Source organism: Geotrypetes seraphini, chromosome 8 (genome assembly GCF_902459505.1).
Source record: "Geotrypetes seraphini chromosome 8, aGeoSer1.1, whole genome shotgun sequence".
Classification (NCBI taxonomy): domain Eukaryota; kingdom Metazoa; phylum Chordata; class Amphibia; order Gymnophiona; family Dermophiidae; genus Geotrypetes; species Geotrypetes seraphini.
The window spans coordinates 85,378,863-85,391,549 of record NC_047091.1 but is presented as its reverse complement, the minus strand read 5'-3'; the positions used below and the strand labels follow the sequence as shown (position 1 = coordinate 85,391,549).

The following is a 12,687-nucleotide window of genomic DNA, read 5'->3' as shown; positions in this document are numbered from 1 at the left end:
GGTTTTTTTTTTTGGGGGGGCGCCTTTCCTTGTTTCTTTACATCTGTAAGATAAGCAATATGTGATGTAGAATTAGGGATATATTTGCAGCTAACAATCACAACTAAGTTTTAACAAATTTAGTAAAAGGGTTCTCAGCCGAATGAAAGCTAGTGTTTACTGCTGACATTTTATTTCTGGGAGACCTGGCTTAAAGGGTAAAGGGGGATCCAACAACATCCCTGCCCCCCCAAAAAAAAAGTCTGAAATTAACCTTCTTAAAACAATGGCTTCACTTTCTAAAGATGTTTCCATTAACTGATCAGACGGCTGCGACACTGTAAAACTCCCTCTGCTCTTCATCCATCCCCCTCCCCCCCCCCCCCCGGACAGGGCATGTGTTTCTAGCATATGAGCACCCCATTATTGAGCAGGCTCCTTCACAGTTTATGATTGGCACCCCCCAAGCGCTTGGAAGTGTTGGCGCCTATGAGTAACCCCGTACAAAAAGGCCGGTGACAGGTTTCCTTTCTGGGCCATTTCAGCCACGCTGGATCTTTCCTTGCGCGCGTTGTGAACCGGCGGTAGCCCGCGTTAAAAACGTTCCTCGGCAGGTTTCGGGAAGTGACCTTCCTGGTCGGAAGGAGCCTGGTACGGAGAAGGGGGGGAGGGGGTGTCGGTGAACAGGAAAGTACTCCAGTACTAATGTGTCCGAACTAGATACTCGCTGGGACAGGCATGGAAAGCATCCTATTAGAGATATGTAGTTCGTTGTAAATCTAGAGCAAACGGTCGCGAAAATGAAATCGCACGCATTTTCTTCATTTGGGAGGGCTAAAGAAAGTCAGCCGCCAACCCCCCCCACCAACCAGAATGTACTTCTAAAAATAGTCACATGTTAATTGAAAGAAAACCTGGATTTTTAGGAAGGGAGATGTAACTGTTTTGAATTGCTTATTACAATACAGCGCACTGATGGGAAGGCTACGCGCCTTTTCTCCCCCTATTAAGCGTTTTCCCTCACAGTGTATTACAGAGTTAGCTCAGATAGGAATCAAATGTCCAGCCATGTGAAGTCTGAGGGTAACCCCCATCCCCATCCAGAAATGAGCCCAGAGCATCTCTGAAAACACTCCCATGATTCAGGGCTCATCATATGCGTTTGTAAAAAAAAAAAAAAAAAAAAGCAGCGGAATTACTAAGGGAAGGTGTAATTAGCGGGGTAAGAGGGAATGACAGGCCAACAATGCAGACTAAAAAAAGCTGTGATCTTTGCCTGCCTGCGCAGCAGAGCATCCTCCCCCTCCCCAATACATGTTATAGGGATGGGTTAGGAGTGCTGCAGCTGCTGCCATCTCCTTTTTGAAGTGTTGCAAGTGATCAATGACGAGGGGCTCCTTTTAGGAAGTCGCGTTAGCGGTTTAACGTGCGTAATAGCGCGCGCTAATTTGCCGCTACCGCCTCCTCTTGAGTAGGCGGTAGTTTTTGGCTAGCGCGGGGGGGGGGGGGTGTTAAACGCGCGTGCGATAAAGCCGCTAACGCGTCGTCGTAAAAGGAGTCCCAGATGTATCTGGCGAGATAGCCCAATCTCCCCCACTTCACAGATTTGATTTGATTTTTCTATTGTTGGCCTAATATTCCCTTTCACCCCCCCCCCCCACTAATTACTCAGCGAAAGAAGATGTAGGACGGCCTCCTAGCGACGCAGGCAGCGAAACTGGACCCCTATATCTCCAACTTGTTGTAAACTACAAGTGACTTTAAATCATTCCGAAAAGAAATCAAAACCCTACTATTCCAAAAAGCTATACAACCTTCCCACCGACCCTAACAAGTAACCAACCCTAAACTCTTCTTCCCTACTAGTATTCCTCAATTCTCCCTTCCCCAACTTCTCCCCTCTGCCTCCTCCATTAAACCTTCCCTAAACTGTAATCCACCTGCATCTACTATGTAAGCATCCCCTTAATTGTAATTCCCCGTATCTATTGTGTAAGCATCCCCCAATTGTAACTTCCAGAAAATCCCAGCTATCTTACACTATATCCCACTTAGAACTGTAAGCATCCCCTAAATTGTAACTTCCTGGAAATGTCCAGCTGTCTTATACTGTAATACGCTTAGAACTGCAAGGTAAAGGTGGAATATAAGTCACTAATGTAATTACAATAGCTATTGTACCTGAATATACACCCCTTCAATAGCTTTCAGGCTTGCAAACAATACAAATTAAATTTAAATTTAAATTAAAAAAAAAAATCAATAAATGGAGCTGCTGATACACACTCCCGTTAGATCAGGGGTGTCAAAGTCCCTCCTCGAGGGCCACAATCCAGCCAGGTTTTCAGGATGTCCCCAATGAATATGCATGAGATCTATTTGCATGCACTGCTTTCATTGTATGCTGATAGATCTCATGCATATTCATTGGGGACATCCTGAAAACCCGGCTGGATTGCGGCCCTCGAGGAGGGACTTTGACACCCCTGCCTTAGATTCAAGATTAGTCCTAGTAACCTATGATTAAGGGCTCCTTTTACAAAGTCGCGTTGGGGCTTTAGCGCGCGGACTAGCTAAATCGCCCCGCGCGCTAGACCTTAATGCCAGCACTGAGCTGGCGATAGTTCTGGCCGTGTAGCGTGCGGTAATTTCCTGCGTGCGCTAAAAATGCTAGCGCGCCTTAGTAAAAGGTATTCATTATTAAACCAGCAGCCAAACCCACGGCCAGGGGTGCACCAGAAGGAAATGTTTTGATTCCTTGAGCTTTGCAGGGACAATTATTTACTGTTCAGAATCAGAAAAGGGAAAACTCAAGACAGTGTCCTGAAAAGAGGAGGTCTGTTGCTCCAGTGAGTTTTAACATGGGGTTGTCCCCCCCTCCCCTCCCTCCACGTGTCTCCAAATTTGGGAAAACACGGAGTTCTTGAACTTCAAGAGGGGCGGGGGTTGAAGAAGCCTCGGGACACGGATGCCCTTTCACCCCTCCCTCTCCATACATCCCGGAATAGAGAGATTTGCTGTGCTGCACAACCCATCCTGTGTTTTGACTTGAAAAAATATGCACATCCCTAATACGTGCTGGAGATTATATAACTCAGTTGTGAATAATGAAAAATCCCTTCTCCATGAAGCCTAATAATGACAGCTCTGTGTCCCCTCCATCTATATCTGACCTAGGGCAAATAATTGTGGGTACTGAAGCCACATTACCTAACAGCCAGAAAGTATCCTCGGAAATCAAACCTTCAGGACCAGAGTATCATAGACAAATCTGCAGGAGCAGAGCATCTTCCTTATGCTAATTTTGCTGTTTGATCTATGATAGTCCCAATAGTTTATCTGGGGGTAGATGCGAGGGAGGCGCTGAAAAGTTCTCAGCCCACCCAAGAGGAGAATGATGTGCATATGGTTCAATCAATGATCTGAAACCATTTTCATTTCTGCAGATTGCCACTTAACAAGATAAGATAACGACACGCTTTTCAGCTACGGTGGAAAAATAACGCTCAGGATTTAGGAAGTTGGTTGGTTGGGCTGAGAAGTTTTCAGCACCCCCCTCGTACCATAATCTGTATCTATTGACTCAAGCTACAAGAGCTTCTGTTTTCTATAGTAAAGTGGGTGTACAACATTCCAATCAATTTTTTTTAACTGGTTTCTACCATGCACTCATGGAAGGAAAATAGTTCTTTTAGTAATTACATTCTTAATTAAAATCATAGTGTTGTGGCAAGTCAACTATGTAGATGGAATGCCATGTGATGGTCTTTAACGCTGATCTAATAAGGAGCAAACTGAGGGAAAACATCTTGACAGAGCCTGTCCTGCTTCTTTGTTTATCCATATCCTGTCCCTCAGGGTGTGTGGTGCAGTGGTTAGAGCTACAGCCTCCGCACCCTGAGGTTGTGGGTTCAAATCCTACACTGCTCCTTGTGACCCTGGACAAGTCATTTAATTGCCCACTTGGACAGGGGAAAAAATGTTTTGAGTACCTGAATGTGACTACTCAGGCTATAATTGGTATATAACTACAAAAAATAAATAAATGATGAGTAGGTCTGTAGGATTGGTCTCAGCATTAATCCTGGAAGATCTGGCTTCCTTAGGAGTTATCACAGTTTCTCTGACTAGATCTCACTGTCCTCCTCAAGTCTTGGAGTCAGCACCCCCATGGAGGGGGGGTCTACAGAAGAAATATTTATGTTTATTAAAATTTGATAACCCTCCAGTGCTGCAAGCAGATCAAGGCATCTTACATTAAAATAAACACATGGAAAAGGAACGCCATTATCAACAGGACAGAGAAAAATATCATAGGTTCACTCAAAATCATTCGGAACAAGACATAGGCGGTCCTAGTAACACAAGACAGTAAAACACTTTTTCCTAAACACTCCCCCCCCCCCCCCCCCCACCTCCGAATCTGGCCACCCTCACACACTTGACTCATTCAATTCAGTAACTGATTTGAGGAAATTATGTGCCTGGGCTATTTGGGATATTAAAAGATAATCCAAAGAAGTGAGTTTTTAGTAACGTCTTGAATTTAGCAAAGCTAAGCTCAGAGTGAAGATTAGAAGGCAAGGCATTCTAAAGAAAGTAATAAGAAGAAGATCTGGTTGACTCATAGTGAGCCTGTTCGGGCAATGGTAAGACTACAGTAGATGGTTGGAATCTATAGATCGTAAGGCACATGATAGAGTGAGTGTATGGGATTGTGAAAGACGACAAATAAAACAGCGTGCCAGTGTGTAATGTTTTGTAAACTAGACAGAGGAATTTGAATTGGCTGCTGAACTGAACAGGGAACCAATGGAGGCAAATAAACAGTGAAGTCACATGATCCCACCTCTTCGCTCTTTCACAGAAATCTTGTCGCCCAGTTGTGACATGATTGTAGGCAACGTAGAAGAGAGACAGAAAGTCCTCAGTAAACCTTTCACTAATATATTAAGGATGGACAGTGAGAACATTTTTTTTTTTAAACAAATGCCTTAATAGTGTGTACTATTTGCATATAATACACAGTTTTCTAGAGTACACACTATTCCCCCAATTTTATGAACTTGCATGTTCACATTTCCGACCAGCATGCAAATTTTTGTAAGGAAGTTCTAGATTAAGGTTAGTTGTGTGCCTAAATTAATTTGAAATTGGTAAGAGCAGGATAGGCATAAGCCCACTTCCCTATTTTACCCCCTCCCCCTAATCCCCCAACTCCTAGAATAATAACACATGGATCCAAGTTGGTGGAAAATTTTAGCCGCAGCCCTGCTTATTGGTAGTAACAGCTCAAACAAACAGCAAACATAACAATTGTCCAGATCTACAACAGAACATCAAAACATTGCCTCTGATCCTGCCATGTTTGCAAGGCTCTGAGGGGTGGCATGTACGCCGCATGCCCTATTCACCAGGATCACCTGAACCCCCAGGCACGGCTCCCCCCGCCTGCCCGCAGCTCATCCCCCAATGAGCCCAACATCCAGTAGCTTGGAATACTGCCATAGGCCTGCAGTGCAATTGCAGCCACCACCCCCCCCCAATCAACAGACCTGCAGCTAATATGCAACCCATCACTCACAACCCATAGCAAAGTCATCCAGCAGTAAATTCAATCTAACGTCCGACAAGTGCACCCCATCCTGTGCAAACAACCCAGAACAAGCCACATCCACCCATTCGTATTTAATTTGCACCCCTCCCTGAGACTCCACCCACCTCCCTGAGACTGCCGGTTCACCTTGTGGAGCCCCCTGGGCCATTTCCGTGACTCCAGCCAGCGAGGATGGGGAATGATGTCCTACCATGCCAGCATCGTCCCTGGATACCAGAATAGGATCACAAGGAGATCATCTTTAATAGTGTCAATTAGTTGCTTTCCAGTCCATGTATCCACATCATTTCCCCTGAGGTGCAGGAGTAACACGTCCAGTCGCCGCGGGCAATGTCGCAGATCTGCCATAAGGGGCAAAAAATGGTGCCATCGCACTCCCCGCTGACCCCACCGGGAAATCCAGATACCCGAGTGCTGTAGGCCCAGATGCTGACCACCCGGTCAAGTCACCGCTCGCTTCCCTACCCAGTGGACAAAACAATGTCCCATGATCCACCTAGCAGGTACGCCGTGCCGCATCAATAGAAAGGTGACAGGTCAAAAACGCGCAAGACAATCACGCGCATGCATGTAGTATCCATCTCAATCCTCAAGAAAGTAAGGACTGTGGTGGGACCTTCCAATTTATCCACCACCAAGGGTATCCCAAATCCCACTGCCAGAGGTTCAAATGTCTCCTTCAGTGAGCTGCAGTCCCTATGAACAGAAAAGGTGCTGAAGAGTTCAAAATATGTGCAAGGAATCGAGCAGCCCATCGGCAGGCAACGGTCATAGTAATACTCCCCCTCAAAACGAAACCCCAAGAGCTGATACAACGCTGGATGAACTGGCAATAGTCAAAAAGCCAACTCGATGTCAACTTTAGCCAGGAGATCTCCTCTGCCTGCCCGGAGGATGAGTTGGATAGCCGAATAGAAGAAGACATAACGTACTGCACATAAATCCTCCGGAATCCCATCATTCACAGACTTCCCTTCCAGCTGAGATAAGTTGTGGATGAGTCAGAATTTACTCAGGTCCTTCTTAGTTATGATTACAAGAGGGGACACCCGCATCTCTGGGAAAAGGATGCAAGGGGAAAGGACCAGGCAATTTCCTCCTGAAACTTAACCTAGACCACCTCCACAAGCGATAGACCGAGGAAGAGTTCACAAATTGCACGTTATCAATTGCTCAATGGAAAGGGATATGAAAACCTTCGCAAAAGCCCTGCTCCAACCCCCCTGCTACTTTGTTGTTGCCATACTCACAAAGCCAGGGCAACAGAGCAGCCACCCTGATGGGGGTGGGCACTCTGCTCGCCCCTGACTCACTTGGCCCCTCCCGGGGCAGCACCTGCCCCCTTCATGGGGCACTTTAGCACAGAGTGATTCTGTCTGTACTGCTAGCAGATGTGCCAAAATCTGCAGTCCAGGAAAGGACAGGTTGCCCTGTTGAACTTCCAATAGATGTCCTGACCTCCCCCGGAAGGCTGACCCCCACCACCGACCGCTACGTGAAAGGGCCAACTCCCCCCAGCCCCCAAGGGCCCCACCCTCACCAGCCCGCCTCCTATCTCACAGCCAGACTTGGAAGCCATATGCCTGAACCACAGGTTGATGTCCTGTGTACCCTAAGCTTGTTCGTCATCTTATCTCAGAACGCTTCATTGTAGTTGAGCCATGCCCAACCCCCAAAGTGATGATAAGTGTCCAGAATAGAATCCGTGTATGCCAGAAGCAAACAGTAGTCCTGCGGATGCTCACAGCACCACACGTTCGCCAAGTGCATGAAGGCCTGCATCCAGTTAATAATGTTGCGAGAAACCAGTCTTTTCGTTCTTCTAACCTCCCCTGCCAATTTTATTGACAAGTTCTAACATGGTGTTATCATTGTAAGCTATATTTTTATTGCACACCGCTCAGAAGTCCGATTAAGTGGTATAAGAAATTTTAAATAAATTTGAAACTTGAACTTGAGTGCCCTCCTTCCTATTCTTCTTCATGCTTTTTCAACGGTCCCTACCCTCCAAGAGCTGAAAAATGTTGATGCAAGCCTGCTTCCTAATCTTGCACCTCAAGACTCTGGGAATTTTTTTCGCAGAGCTCGGTAAAAGCCTCGAAAGCAGGTGCTCCTCTGTCCTGGCTGACTGGTTTCACAGCCCCTCCCCCCGTCTTCCCCCACCCAACTGCAATGGTGACAAAGCTGAGTTAGTGGGAAAAGATTGAGAAGAATAATAAGATGAAGAGGATGAAGAAGACGACCGAGCACAGCTTCTATGCCTGTGCTTCCCCTTCCCCCTCCTGCCCCGCTTGCTCCCCCCTCCCCCTCCAGCACATTGTGCCATGTTACTCATCATGGGGACACCTCCAGCCACCACTGCTCCCCATCAGATCCTCCAGTGGCGCCATCTTCAGCAGCCACCATGCTCAGACTGCCTGCGGTCACTCGCCACAACTCTGAGGGCTCCAGAACACTGCATACCGTTCCACACAATGTAGTCGCTTCCAGACCGTCGGACTGCATGCCAGTCTCTCCTGGTGCCTGCAGAGAAATATCCGGACAAGGTGCAGAAACCTGCACAGTACCGGCAGAAGTTATGCCCTGGGGCCACCCCCAACCACTCCAACCCCCACCACTCGACGTCCCCGCCATAGGCCGACCCTCACCGTCTGCTACTCCCCATCCCGGTGGTGGTCCAGTACAAGGAAAGGGTGGCAAAAGCCACTGACTATGGAGTTGCTCCCCAGGGGAATCCCTACTGCCCCAGTAGTCAAGCTGGCCAATACCCAGGAGACTCCATAACCTCTCCATGCGGTGCCCCTTCTTACCATACCCCAGGCCCGGTATGGTCATGCCCACTGGCTCCCACACCTGCCTAAACTGGATCCTCCTCAATCCCCACCCTCGCCCGAGGTGCAGCGTCACTCCCCTCATGCAGCCCACCAGCACCTCCTCCAACCCCAGCTACCTCCCTCCTCAGGAGTGCCCCGAGGCCTCCCCCTGTTCTGGGGCCTGTGGATTTACCCTGGCCTCTCCAGAATCCCTTCTCCTTCCCCCGCCTGCTCCTGCCAGGCCCGCTACCTCCAAGGTGATCGCTGACCACGCTGCAGCATTTGAACGCCGTGGCAGCAGCAATCATCCCTCCTCCTGATGCACCCAAGCTCACCTGCTCTTCCTCCTCATCGAAAGAGTCTCTGGCAAGCAGGGACAGCTCCGCAGGTGCCTCTCGATGCGCCATCACCATGAAAAGTTCGGCCTGAACAGCTGAACATACCGCAACCACCAAAAGCCGCCTCAGAGTGCCAGGTAAGCTCTGAGTCCTCCGGGGTCCCAACTTTTGAAACCTCCCTCCCATCACTACCCGATGACTGTGGCTGCCCAATCCCTGTGTTCCGCTTCAGCGGGAAAAGTCCTGCTGACCAATCGCGCTCCGATGTGGCCCTCGTCACCCACATAAGCCTACCACCAAACGCACACACGGGCCTTCCCTCCCCGAGTTACATGCACCCTTCGATACGGGCTTTCGGGCTTCTATTTATAATTGGCCTTATTTGGCGTTTCTTGGTATCAATTATCAATTACACATGTAGCTGCCTTTAGCCAAATTATAGAGCATGCAACTTGAAGGGGATGTGGACATGGAAGCAGCGTGGGTGGGTTGGGGGCACGTTGAGCAGTTAAATGTGCATGTTTCAGAAAACTATCAGGCATGAGAATTTGCTCTAAACACTGAGCTGGTGTTAGTGTTTGTGGCAAAGGCTATTTAATAAATTATCACTACTCTGAACATATTTAATACATAAATTATTCTATATTTTCTATTTTTTCTTTTTATATGAGAGAAAGTTTTTTTTTTGCTGATATCAGTCAACTTGTGCATATAATACCACAGAAAACATAAGACTATGGACTCCTTTTATTAAGCTGCGATAGCGGTTTTAGCATGCGCAAAATTGCCGCACGCGCTAGACGCTAACGCCAGCATTGAGCTGGCGTTAGTTTTTCCGCATAGTGCGGAGGTTTGCGTGCACTAATATTCTGTGTGTGCTAAAAACCCTAGCACACCTTAGTAAAAGGAGCCCTATGAATTGTGTTTTCTATGGTGTTATATGCACAAGCTGACTGATATCAGCAAAAATCTTTCTCTCATATAAAAAGAAAAAATATAATAATTTATGTATTAAATATGTTCAGAGTAGAGATAATTTATTAAATAGACAAAGTAGTCATTTTTAGTATATGAAGGTTTTGGATTAATGAAAGTTACCCATGTCACAATTCCTTATATGGATAATACTACTATGATCCTTGGAGTGGCAATTCTGAGATTCTTTCCTTCATTTAGTTAGTTTTCTATTCTCCAATTGATTAACTTTGTGTGGATCTAATTTGGTTTTGGTTAATCTTTTTCACCTTTTTGATTGCATAAAACCTGGTGCCAGAAAAATTGGCACAGCGCTCGTCTATAAAAGTTACTCTGAGCTGGGCACACTTTATAGAAACGCATATGGCTCTGATTCCAACATTCAAATTTGAGTGCCAGGACTTAAGTCTGCTGAAACCAGATGTAATCCCTGGCGCCCAATTTGGGCACACATCCTCTGTTTTCTATACGCCGCAAACACATTTTTAGAATGCCCCTGCCCTGGGCCATGACTTTTTGGGGGTTGCATATTATGGGGCTCATTTTCAAAAAAGATGAACAAAAGACGGCATAAACTGGCACTTGGTCGTCTTAATAATCAAAACGTCCAGTGGGCATTTTCAAAACTGACTTTCTAGTTGTTTTTCTGGTTGTTTTTGTCTCCAGAGCATCTAAATGTTAAGGGGGCATGTTAGAGGCGTATTTGGGGTGGGATTAGGGCGGGTTTAGCATTTGGATGTTTTACAGCAATAATCCAACATTTTACAAAACGCCCCAAGCACAATTTGGATGTTTCGGCCTAGATCTGTTTTTAAAATGAATAAGGGCCAAAAAGGTACCCAAACTGACCAGATTCCCACTGGAGGCACGAAAATATGCTCCCCCCCAGTGGTCACTGACTTCCTCCCACCCCCCAAATATCTGCATGAAATGCTACATATCTGTCTCTATGACAGCTACAGATACTATAGCCAGTCCTAATAGAGCTGCAAGCAGGTCTCTGGATTATCCTGGTGGGCAGTGCAGTGGACTGCAGAGAAAGGGAGCCCACCAAAAACCCACTGTACTGCCATATAGATAACACCTGCAGGCATAAGGGCTGTTGAGCTGGAAGACAGGTGGGTACAGTGGGTTTTGAGGGAGTTTTGGAGGGTTCACCATATAATGTGCAGGGGTTATGGTGAGATGTGTACCTGGCATCCTTTATGCGGAGTTCACAGCAGCGCCTCCCTGCTCTGCTGGCATGTCTGTGTGTCCAGTCCATTAAAAATGCTGGCCCCTCCTACAGACAAATGGCTTGTTTTGGGTGTTTTAATTTGGACGTGTTTTTTTCTTGAGTAGTGTTGAAAGTGCAAAAATTGTAAAACCAAAAACCCCACTAAAGCACTTGATATATGATTCTATCTTAAATAGCAAACAATATCGAAAAAGAGACTTTAGCGACCTCTCAGATAGGATACCCTATCTAATGCAAGCAGACCGCGCAATTGTCTTGCGCGCATTTGACCAGCCACTCTCAGAAAGACAAACATTTGTCATTTCATTATTGGGTCCAAGTGACCATCGTTAGTCTCGTAAAAAGAAGTCTCACTAAGACCCTCCTTTACAAAGCTGCGCTAGCATTTCTAGCGCAGGCAACGGTGGTAATAGTTCGGATGCTCATAGGAATTCTATGAGTGTCGGAGCTGTTCCCGCGGCGGCTGGAACTATAAACGCTAACATGGCTTTGTAAAGGAGGGGGTAAATTTGATATAATAATTGTGTTTCAATGAATTTTCTTTTGTGAGCAAGAAAATAAAATGTGTTCTCATCAAATATATGAAGAGTTTGATTAAATAAGAGGCACTTAAAATCCCAACGGGGACTGCCACCGTTTCACACAAGTATTGTTGGATTCTTCAAGGGGTATAAACTGAACTTGCCCCAAAATTTTATTTGATGCTCTGTCTTTCCTAGCACTGCCTACTTATTTCATCTAACACTGCATATATTTGATGAGAACACATTTATTTTAATTTCCTGCTCAAAAAAGAAAATTCACTAAAGCACAATTATTATATCAAATTTTATGGAGAGTTTTTTTTAAAAAAATGAGATAAATGATTGACATTTAGACCCAATAAAGAAATGACAAATATTTGTCTTTCTGTGAGGTTGCTGAAGTTTCTTTTTTCTTTCCTTTTTGATTATTGTTTGTTATTTAAAACAGAATAATATATTAACCCCCCATTTTACCAAATCATGATAGCGGTTATTAGCGCAGGGAGCTGCGCTGCTCCTGACGCTCATAGGAACTCTTTGAGCATCGGAGGCAGCGCAGAGCATTCAGTGCGGCTCCCTGCGCTAATAACCACTATCACGGTTTAGTAAAAGGGGGGGGGTAAGTAAATTAGTAGTGATTTTACCTTTTTTTTCTTCCATAATGGCAAAAAAATTAGACATCTAGCTGGACAAAACTTCCTACTTGTCAGATGTCTAGCTGAACAAAATGGCTAGCTGGGCCATTTAAAATAAAAGAAAAGAAAAAAAAGATAGATGTCTTGCAGATTCAAAAACGGACATTTTCTCCACCCGATTTTTGGATGTTTTTCTTAAAGCATCCAAAGTCAGATTTACACGTCCTATCAAAAATGCCCCTCCACGGGTTTTGGTTGCCCAGTGTTATAGAATAGCACACAGCTTGATGTGCATGCAAATCCTAATTAGTATTAATCAGTGTCAGTAATTGATAGAGAATTATTGCCATTGATTGACTCATTAAACAATTAAATTGTGCATGCATCTCAGGACTGCACCCAAATTTTAGTGTGGAAATTAGGGCAACCTTTATAGAATCTGGAGGATAGAGCTCACTCTTTAAGAAAAATGTGCAAATATGAGGGGTCACTGAAAAGTTCTTAGCTCAACCATCAAAGTGGAGGCAGTCTCCATCGAGGGCTATGCACGTAGGCCCAGATTTTCTATA

General features: G+C 45.7%; 1 protein-coding gene across 3 annotated transcripts in view; it reads left to right on the top strand.

Moving 5' to 3' along the window:
• Window positions 1–12,687, top strand: part of NRTN (neurturin) — a 118,256-nt gene that overhangs the window by 1,609 nt on the left and 103,960 nt on the right. The window lies entirely within an intron of this gene.